The sequence below is a fragment of the Echinops telfairi genome, unplaced genomic scaffold (assembly GCF_000313985.2).
Source record: "Echinops telfairi isolate 266 unplaced genomic scaffold, ASM31398v2 ScPeMD7_7458;HRSCAF=8496, whole genome shotgun sequence".
Lineage (NCBI taxonomy): Eukaryota > Metazoa > Chordata > Mammalia > Afrosoricida > Tenrecidae > Echinops > Echinops telfairi.
The window spans coordinates 16,691,643-16,701,520 of record NW_022111358.1 but is presented as its reverse complement, the minus strand read 5'-3'; positions in this window follow the sequence as shown (position 1 = coordinate 16,701,520).

Here is a 9,878-nt window from a genome sequence, read left to right as displayed (position 1 = left end):
ATGGCCGCTTGTTTACCTTCAAGCCTTTAAGACCCCAGATGCTATATCTTTTGATAGCCGGGCACCATCAGCTTTCTTCATCACATTAGCTTATGCACACATTTGACTTCAAGGATTGTGTCAGAAAAGTGGGGATCACAGAATACCAGGTTCTTAGAACAAAGTGTTCTTGCGTTGAGGGGAGGACTTGAGTTGAGAAAGTCTGTGCTACCTTAACCTGTAAGTATATATACATAAACCTATATCCCTACCGTTATATATTAATATATTTACATATGTATGTGCCTATGTTTATGCCTCTTTAAATGTCTTTTGCCTCCTAGTTCTTTTTTTTTTTTTTTTTTCAGACAGGATAGAACTGCCCTCGGAGCAGCTTCAAACTTGCACCCTTGAAGGTAGCAGCCCGATTTGTAACCACTATGCCACCAGGACTTCTTCTTCTTTTTGCCTCCTAGTTCTTTCCTATATTTCCTTTTACTTTCCTCCTGTCTCACTGTCGTGTTCGCCCTTCATTAGGCTCTCTGTACTTCCTCTCGGCTACATTACTTTTGATGGAACCCCACCAGGCCTCCTACAGCCTCCTTACCATCGATTTTAGATCTCTTGTTTCTCCCTTGTCCCTGGGTTTGTTGGTTCCCCGCCCCCACCTTTTTTCCCCCACCTCCTCTCCCTTGTCCCCTCTGGAATCATCAGTCCTGTTGTTTTCTCCTTGGGTTTGTTTGTCCTGCCTATCTTATATAGATAGACATAAAAAAATTAAAAAGAGAGAGAGAGGGAAAAAGACAACCCATGAATAGTTCCAGGTCTGTCTGCTGACTGACCCTTATAAATGTTTTCTGATCCAGTCTGACAGAGTCCGAAGTCTATTTTCAAAATTCCTCAGGGTCTGTGTTGCTTTGCTTCCCTTGCTGTTCTGTTGCTCTCCCTTCATGCTATGCCCTGGTGTAGGAGGGTCAGACCGGGCACAATTCCCGAGCTGTGTCTCTGGTGCTGCCCCCCATCCCCAGCTCCCTGCCCGTAGGTAGTGCTGTGGGTCAGTAAAGGGATGCTGTGTCTTGTGGTAGGGCTGACCCTACAGTCCTCTCTGTGCGTTAGCTGCTCTGAGCAGGAATGTCGTCCTTGCAGCTTGGTGGGCCAGGATGCTGTTTTCTCTCTCTCTCTCTTCTTAGTCCCCGCCCCGTGTGGTCTGGGAAGACCTGCCACTCTCCCCACGCTGCACCTTTAGTGCTGTCCTGTGTAGTGCAGTCTTCTGGGTTGTGGGGGGTCGACGTAGCTGGGATGGGGCCTGTCCGGCCCACAGACCTCTCTGTTAGCTCCCTCTGCACGGCAGTCTGCTGCCCTCCAGGCTTGGTGCACAGGTTGAGGTCTGGTCCCTCTCTCCCTTTCCTGTGGAGACATACTGTTCCCCCAATGCTTTCATCTTCCCCCCACCCCACTCCATTTCCTGAAGGACAGGAATTTTAACAGGCTTAGTAAAAGGGAATTTATTTGATATGTTTAAATTCTAATTGTGGCAAATGTTTGATAGGTTAATTTATAAGAACTTCTCAAAGCTTTAATGTCAGGAGGCATTTAAAAATTAGATTTCTCGCTATAAAATAACAAAATTTTATTTAATTGCCAAATTAAGAAACTGCTTTTATCTTCTATGTAATCTGCCTTAAAGACAAGGATTTGCTGTCTTATTAGAATACATTTCTGAGTTCATGCTGAAGGCACATGGCTGGGGGGAAAAAAGGTTCAGTCTTCACCTTTCAAAATCTTAGATTAAATAACTAAATACGGTGTCTCAGTAATGTACCTTAAACTCCTGACAATTGTGAAACTTTGTGAAAAATCACAAAAGGCTTATTTCTGTTTTACGGAGAGAAAAGTGTGGAGAGGGAAGAAGAGCTTAATTGAATGTGTCAGGAGGTAAGGGGGTACGTTGCCAAAGTTTCTTTGGGTTGAAATTTGTACGTCAACCATGCGTGCCTGATGCTAGATAACGAGCACATCGCTTCATTGCTTCAGTCGCTACCTTGATGGCATTTGTCTCCTTTAAACCAAGCGTTGTCCACGCCAATGGATTTTACTGCAGCATTCGTATCATAAAGGTTTGTTATTATTATTCAGATGTTTAGACTTGATAATCTTGGTTTAGTCTAGGTCTATCTTGACTATTTGCTTATATGTCTCAAGATTATTATATGTTATACTTGAAGCTCTTTGAAAATAAAGTTAATCATTGCATTTAGAGAGATTTTTGTCTAAAGTTCTTTGTTAACTGGCTTTAACTTGGCTTTGCATTGCTTGTGTGGTTCCCATCAAATCTTCCACTTCTAAGAACTATTCCTATATATTCATCATGATTGTTTTTAAGTTGGCTTCTGTAGGTAAATTTTACTTTGCCGACTCATTAAAAGCATTCGATCAAAAGAGTGAAACAAAAATGGAAGTGGCTTAAAAAACAAGGACCATACTAGATCTATAAAAAGACCTCCTCCCTGGGGGACAGACAACTGAAAAGTGGGTGAAGGGAGACGTCGGACAGGGCAAGATATGACAAAATACCAATTTATAAACTATCAAGGGCTCGTGAGGGAGGGGGAGCAGGGAGGGAGGGGAAAAATGAGGACCTAATGTGGGGGGTTTAAGTGGAGAGAAAATGTTTTGAGAATGATGTACAAATGCGCTTTACACAATTGATGTGTGTATGGATTGCGATAACAGTTGTATGAGCCCCTAATAAAATGTTTTTAAAAAAAGGACTATAATATGAGGTGGCTCCACATATTTTGTGGAAACATTTATCTTTTCGTTTCATTTTTCCATGAGCTTTTGGAAGACTCCACTCGGTCAAGATCCCTAGAGCTCTTCTGTACCCACGGACAACCTTCTAAACTGTTGCTGATCCAGATTGCATGGAACCAACATTAACTACGAAGAACTTGGTGAACTCAAAAAATTGCTATGCTGTTTATGTGAGAATATTGCTGATGTTCAGTGTTTTGTTTAGGGTATATAATAAACTATTCATTTTAATGTCCCTCTTTTAATGTCAACATCAGCTATTTTGGTAACTAGTAACATGAGGTTTTCTACAGAATATCTTATGATAAAGTTCTTCTTATCTCCAGGTTTGGCTAGTCCCAATGGCCACAGCTTGGTGCTGTGACTCTAACCAATGGTTTTAGTTCCTGTCTCGTTAATTAGCGGATGTAAGACAGGACAGAGCTGTATGCAACATCAAGTACTGACCGACTTCGCTTTTCTAGGTGGCACCCCCTCATCAGTGCTGGCGACTCCCCATCTGTCTGTCAAGGGTCGTATCATTTGGCTTCTGTTTGGAAGGTGCTATGGCACATGTAAAAGTTCTGACATGAATGTGTTCAGCATATTTCAAATGACTCATCCATGAACTTCAAGAAATAAATGCAGAAATAACTGTGATGGGAGAAGTCATTCTTCAAGATCAAATGACCCTTGACATCTGTATTACTGCACAAAGAGGTACCTGTGCCATCATTAACCCTGGCTGTTCATGCTAGCAGGTCAGTATCACTCTCTGTGTTTCCCCTATGCAATGCGCTGTGTCGAATCCCAATGGCCCTATTCCTTCCTGAACTGCAATGCTAAATAATCGGGTTTCTCTCAGGGTGGGTGGTAGTAAAATATGCTACTTGGTCGGGGGTGGGGGGGATGCGGAATCTTTATATTACTCCTTATTTGTATTATTGTGCTTATACAATTATGCCGTTTTACGATATATCGTGGAACACATTGTTTTTTCATGAAAACCCACTTGATCCTCCACCTAAAACGAGGCTTTCATCAATGATCATACGATTTAATCACCTCCTTTTTGCCTCCTAGGATTTGTTTCATCTTGCCCTCTGTCATGCTGTCTGGCCGGAGAAATGCCCCTCAAATGCAGCCTTGGCCTTTAAGATGATTCCTCAAAACCTGCTCACCCTGCAGATAAAGAAAGGTGACGAAAGGAATCTTTATTAACCGAAGCTCCTCGAGAAAGTGACAAAGTCCCTACAGTACAAAGGCTCTTCGATTATGGCCGATCAGTGGCCCCCAATAGAGTCTTGATCAACTGGGGGCAATGTCCATGGGAACGTCTCAGACTGGAGGCACACATGTCAGACTTACGTCTGATGGGGCCAACATGCATTCCCAGGAGACAAAAGGCCGGGAGATCAATTATGAAGGAGGTGCCAATATATGAGCAATTTGCTTCCTGGGGAAAAAAATGGATTCATGACTACAATCATGCATAAGTGACTACAATCAGGTGAAATCAATTACAGTCATGCAGAGCCCAACCTGCTGGTGCCACTCGCCTTGGTGGCAACTCATCCCTCTCTAACCAAGTGGCCAGTCCTTACATTTCAAAGGATTTCAAACCGAAGCTGATCCTATCTACACTCCTTAACTCCCTACCTCTCCCTTGTTCTCTGCGTACATAAACTCTTCTCTCCAGTTTAGCGATTGAGTGCTTTCAGTTTTACTTAGGATGAGCTATATGATTTCTCAATAAAACCTCATCACTTGCACTCTTCACAGAAAGCAAGATATTCTTCCTGGACAGCCCCACCACCCTCAGCCTCGGCATCTGGCAATGGTAGGCTTTCAGGAAATGTTGGACGAACAATGGACGGATGAAGCGTGTGGTTTTCAGTGTCTTTTCCCTTTTCTGAAAATGTCTTGCGTGTGCTGGTTTCTCCTGTTCTGGCATCTCTTATTTTCCCCTGACACTTTGAAACCAACAAACAGTGTTCCACTAACTCCATTCCAGGGCCTGTAACCCAAGCTGCCCAGATGAAAAGAAGGGGCCTCATCTTTAACCCTAGGGTGTCCCTTTTGATCACCATGCCCTCATGAGTCACCCTTCCTGTCTTCCCTCTCCTTAGATGCTGTGGAGCTGATTCCAATTCACCGAGAGCTTCTGTACAACAGAATGAGACAATGACGCAGCTCCTTGGTCCAGCGCGTCTTACCATCGAGGCAGCAACGGTGTCACCTCATCTTGTTGAGGGTCATCCTCTTCCTTGCTGCCCCTCTGCTTTACCAAGTACGATGTCCTTCTCAGGGACTGCTTCTTCCTGAGAACACGTTCAAAGTGCATGAGACAAAGTCTCACCACCCTCCTTCTAAGGAGAATTCGGCTGCATCTGTCTCGAAAGACGCCCAGCTGGTTCTCCTGGCACTCCTTGCCACTTTCAGTAGTCTTTGCCAACATCATCATTTAAATGCACCGATTCTCCTTTGATCTGCCGTATTCCTCGTCCGGCTTCTACGTCAGATGACTGAAAACACCACTGCTTAGGTCAAGGACACCTTACTCCTCCAGGTGACATCTCTTCAACACTTTCAAGACGTCTTTTGCAGCCAATTTGTTCCATGTGATGCCCTCGTTGATTTCTTGACTGTCGCTTCCATGAGCAGTGCTTGTAGAGACAAGTGAAACAAAATTCCAGGCCGTGTCTCTCTGCATCATGATGTTGCTTATTCGTCCGGACGTGTGTGCTTGTCGCCTTGATATTAAGTCACCACTTCTACTGAAGGCTGCAGTCTGATTTCACACGTAAATATTTCAAGTCTTCTTGACTTTCTGCAAACCAGGTTGGACTGGCGGCATACCCTGAGTACTTGTCCTTCCTAGAGTCTATGTTTTCCGATATTGACTCAACATACCAATTGAATACCTGTGGTGAAAGGACACCAACCCAACCTGTACCTTCTCTGGTTTCATCACGCAGTGTGCTCATTGGGACCCTCTTCATAGTTCAAGAGGCAGTCATTTGATTAGATCAAGAAGATACACTCATGTGTTCTGTAATTTCCATTCTTCCCGATGTGACACATAATTTGTTATGATCCACACAGTCTCATGCCTTCCTATGGTGAATAAAACACAGGGGTAAAGCCCTTTCGGGTATGCTCTGCTTACAGGCAAGACCCAGCTGACAGCAACAATGGTATCTCTTATTCCGTATCCTCTTTTGAATCTCACTTGGATTTCTGGCGGCCCCTTGTTGATGTACTGCTTCTGCCATTTTTTTCCCCTGATATCTTCAGCAAGATGTTACTTGTATGTGATGATAATTATGTTGTTCAATAATTTCCATATTGGATCCCTTTTCTTTGAAGCGGACACAAATATGGATCTCTTCTCGTTGGTTGACCTGGTAGTCATCTTCCAATTTCTTGATATAGGTAAAAGAGCACTCACAGAATTGTATCTGATTTTTGAACTATTTCTATTGGTATTCAATCAATTTCCGAAGTCTTTATTTTTCAGCGGTTCCTGTAGTGCAGCTTGTATGTGTTCCTCCAATACCATTGATCTTCATCATACGCCTCCTCCTTAAATAGGTGACCATCTACCTGGTACAGTGACTCTGTGTATGCCTGCTCTCTTCCTTCCACACGTCCTGTGTTGTTCAGTCTTTTGCCCACAGGATCCTTCAACAGTTCACCTCAAGGCCTGGATTGTTCCTTTCGTTCTTTTGGGTGGAGAAATGCCCACGCGTCCCTTCCTTTTGGTTTTTCTCGCTCCAGGTGTTTCACTCTGTGTTGTGAGTATGGTGTCTCCTAGAGGCACGCTTTGAAGCCTAATGTTCCGCGCATTTGCTTCATCCTCTCTCCCATTCACGTTAGCTGCTCTGCATTCAAAAGCAGGTTCCGGACTCTCTCTGTTAACAGTTTTGTGGGCACTCCCTCCACATCGCACACAAGTCACTGTTCAGCCATGTCGAGAAGAGTTGTCCCAGCCTCACCACAATCAAGCTTAGAGCATCCCCTCCGCTGTACTCATTGTTGCTCGTGTCATTCGTATTTTTTTTTCAATTTTGGCCAAAAGATCCGCAGCTAAACATTCTCCAATTCAACACGTCGACACGTGTAAGTCGGTGCCCTCGGTCATGCTCCCTGTGCGGTGCCATCGTGATTGATATCCCTCCCTCTCCAAACTGTCCCACCACCGAGATCACTGCCATCAAGTCGGTTCCCACGCCGAGTGACTCCACAGAACGGGTGGAACTGCCCCTGTGGGGCTCTGGGCCTTTAACTGTTCACCAGAGTAGGAAGCCTCTTCTTTCTCCCACAGAGCGACTGGTGGGTTTGAACTACTGACCCTGTGGTTAACAGCTCAAGATAACCCATTGTGCCACCAGAGCTCCTTAGCAACCCTATAGGACAGGATAAAATTGCCCCGTAGGTTTCCGTAGGCTGTAATAGTTACAGGAGATGACGTCTGTTTGATTCCCGTGTGTGCCATCCAGGGAGGCCCATGTATATCGTCACCATTGATGTTGTTGAAAAGAAGATATTCCCAGTGACTAAATCATTGGTCTTGCACGCCAAGTACAAGATGTTCCTTTGTGCGTTGACAGTCCCCACCTCGCGGGCTCACTGGCTGAGCTTTACCAATCTCATTCCTGGCCTGGTAATGCAGGCTGAACGAGGAGACGGGGCCTCGGCTGGGCCTCCTGCGTGGGTCCTGTTCATCCTCAGCCTCTCCTGGGCACCTTACCGACGTTCACTTAACACACGTGTTGCCAGATCCTTCTCCTGGGTGGAGAGGCAGACAGCAAACCGCAGGTGAGAAGCCTGCTTTCTCTGTTACCCAGGACCGTCACTCAGCGGCAGACGGATCCTCTCTCTGATCTTCGCCGTGCTCAGAACAGGCCCACAAAGCCGTTTGTCCCCCGAGGTCTTGGTGTGTTTTAAGGGACTCGGTGCGCTGTGACTGCCTCCATCTCGGACCTCTCTTTGTAGAAATGGTAAATTGTGTACAGTACACCATAGGATGTACTCTCTCCCAGTCTCCTGTGGTTTCGACATCCCGCTTTAGCCTGCTTCTTGTTTTATCTCCTTGCTACGTGTGTATGTGCAGGGGCAGCACATGTGCTGTCTCGGATGGGAACGGCCTCCCCTTCGTGCTGTCTCCCAGCCATCTGGTTCCTCTCCTCACAGCCAGGCCATCTCTTCTTGCAGGCACTTCCAAAAATATAGAGAAGAAAGTGTGTGTGTGTGTGTGTGTGTGTGTGTGTGTGTGTCCACACTGGGCACGCTAGTAACATGCTCCCTCTCCTCCTCGCCAAGACCGCTTGTCATCGCCCCTCCTGAGTGAGAACTTTCGGACCTCCTCAGAGACGGTGACATGAAAAGACGACTCGCTCCGTTCTTCTCTTTGGTCATCAGCCTCCCTCGGTCTGAGAGCGCTCTCTGTGTGCCCACGCTTCTCCTGTCACTTCCAGTCAACCCTTTTCTGCTGGTCAGAACTCATTTCTGGGGACCAGTCCCCTGGTCATTTCCTTCCCCCGTCCCCACCACCCCAGCCCAGCCCAGCCCAGCAAAATGGTGGACTAGATGCTTCTTTGAGGGCACCCTTTGTTTTCCAGCGCCTTCCCCTGGTGGAGGAGAAGGGCCTCACGGCTGCTCCCAGCAGTCTCCTTCTCCGAGGTCCTCCCTCCCCTGCCGCAGGTCCCTGGTTAATTGCTGTAACATATCGAGGGGCACTCTCGGAGAGAGGAGCAGGCGAGCCGGCTGTCAGCATCCAAGCTCAGCAATCATCACTGATTAAAAACTAGTTACAAAGCAATGAAGACGGGATTCTGCATTAACCAAATGACCCCATCCCTGGCCCAGCCCAGAGAGATGGGAGCCATTATGAAACCATCACTTACAACGTCTGCAAACATTAAGGGCTGTTTGAATTTCCGGGAGATTTACGAGGTAGTGAAAGCACTTGGCTGGATCCGACAGCGCGCACGCTCCTTCCATCCCAGATGTGTGTTTATGGGCGCCTGTGGGCTCCTGGCTTGTTCTCAGCAGCCCAGCTCAGCTGGCTGTTCGTCTGATCTGAGCATGGCCGCTCCTAGTTGGGGCCAACAGCTAGTGTTTGGTACTAACCGAAAGGTTGGCGATTCGAATCCACTCAGAGGCACTCAGAAGAGAGGCCTGGAAATCAACCTTCACAAGAGAGCAGCTTCCGATGCCCTATCAGAGCAGCAGGACTCAGTGGACGTCCACGCAACAGCAGCTGGTCTCCTGTTTCCTTGCGTCTGGATAAAGGAGTCCCCAGGTGGGACCCCAGTCCGTGCGCTCAGCGGCTAACTGGAAGATTAGACATCCACGTCCACCACGTCCACCCACAGACCTTGTGGGACAAAGGCCTGGCCACCTCCTGAAAAATCTGCCACCTGACCCCCCTGGGAACACAGTCCTGCTCAGACACAAACGGGTCGCCCTGCATCAGCGTCAACTCAACTGCAACTGGTCTTTAAAAATCTGAATATACCGGCTCACGCAAAGTTGCGATGTATCCTATTGCCAATTTCCCAAGAATTTAAATGAGCTCAGCTACACTTAATACGGAACCTATCCTGAAGATAATTTAATCTTTCTTTAATGATTCAAAAGGCACTTTGAGACCGTGTGCTAATCAGAGGCATGGTGATGAATATCAGAGCTTGATATTAAAGAAATGTAACAGTGCCCCTAAGAGAACTGGGTGCAGGGAACTGTGAACAGCCACATAGGTAGGTGTCCCTAGAAGGGTGCAGGGATGAGTGGGTGCAAAGGGCATGGGTCAGCCTGAGGTGGGATGAAAATGAGGAGCTCTAATCTTGGCCACGTTCAATTCATGACCCTCCCAGTCAGCCTCTCCAGTGCGGCCTCCCACCTGCTCCTTCCTCACAAGAAGAATCTGGCTGGTCCCGGCTCGGACCTCAGTTGTACAGGCTTCAGTGAGGGGGGGACGTGGTCGGCCATGCCCTGGGGAAGGCTTCAGAGGCCACGACAGACTTCCCTTTAAAGTGTAAAAGAAAGGAAGAGAGGAAGGACGAGCCCATAGAAGTAGTCTTTGAAAGGAGAAAGTGGGC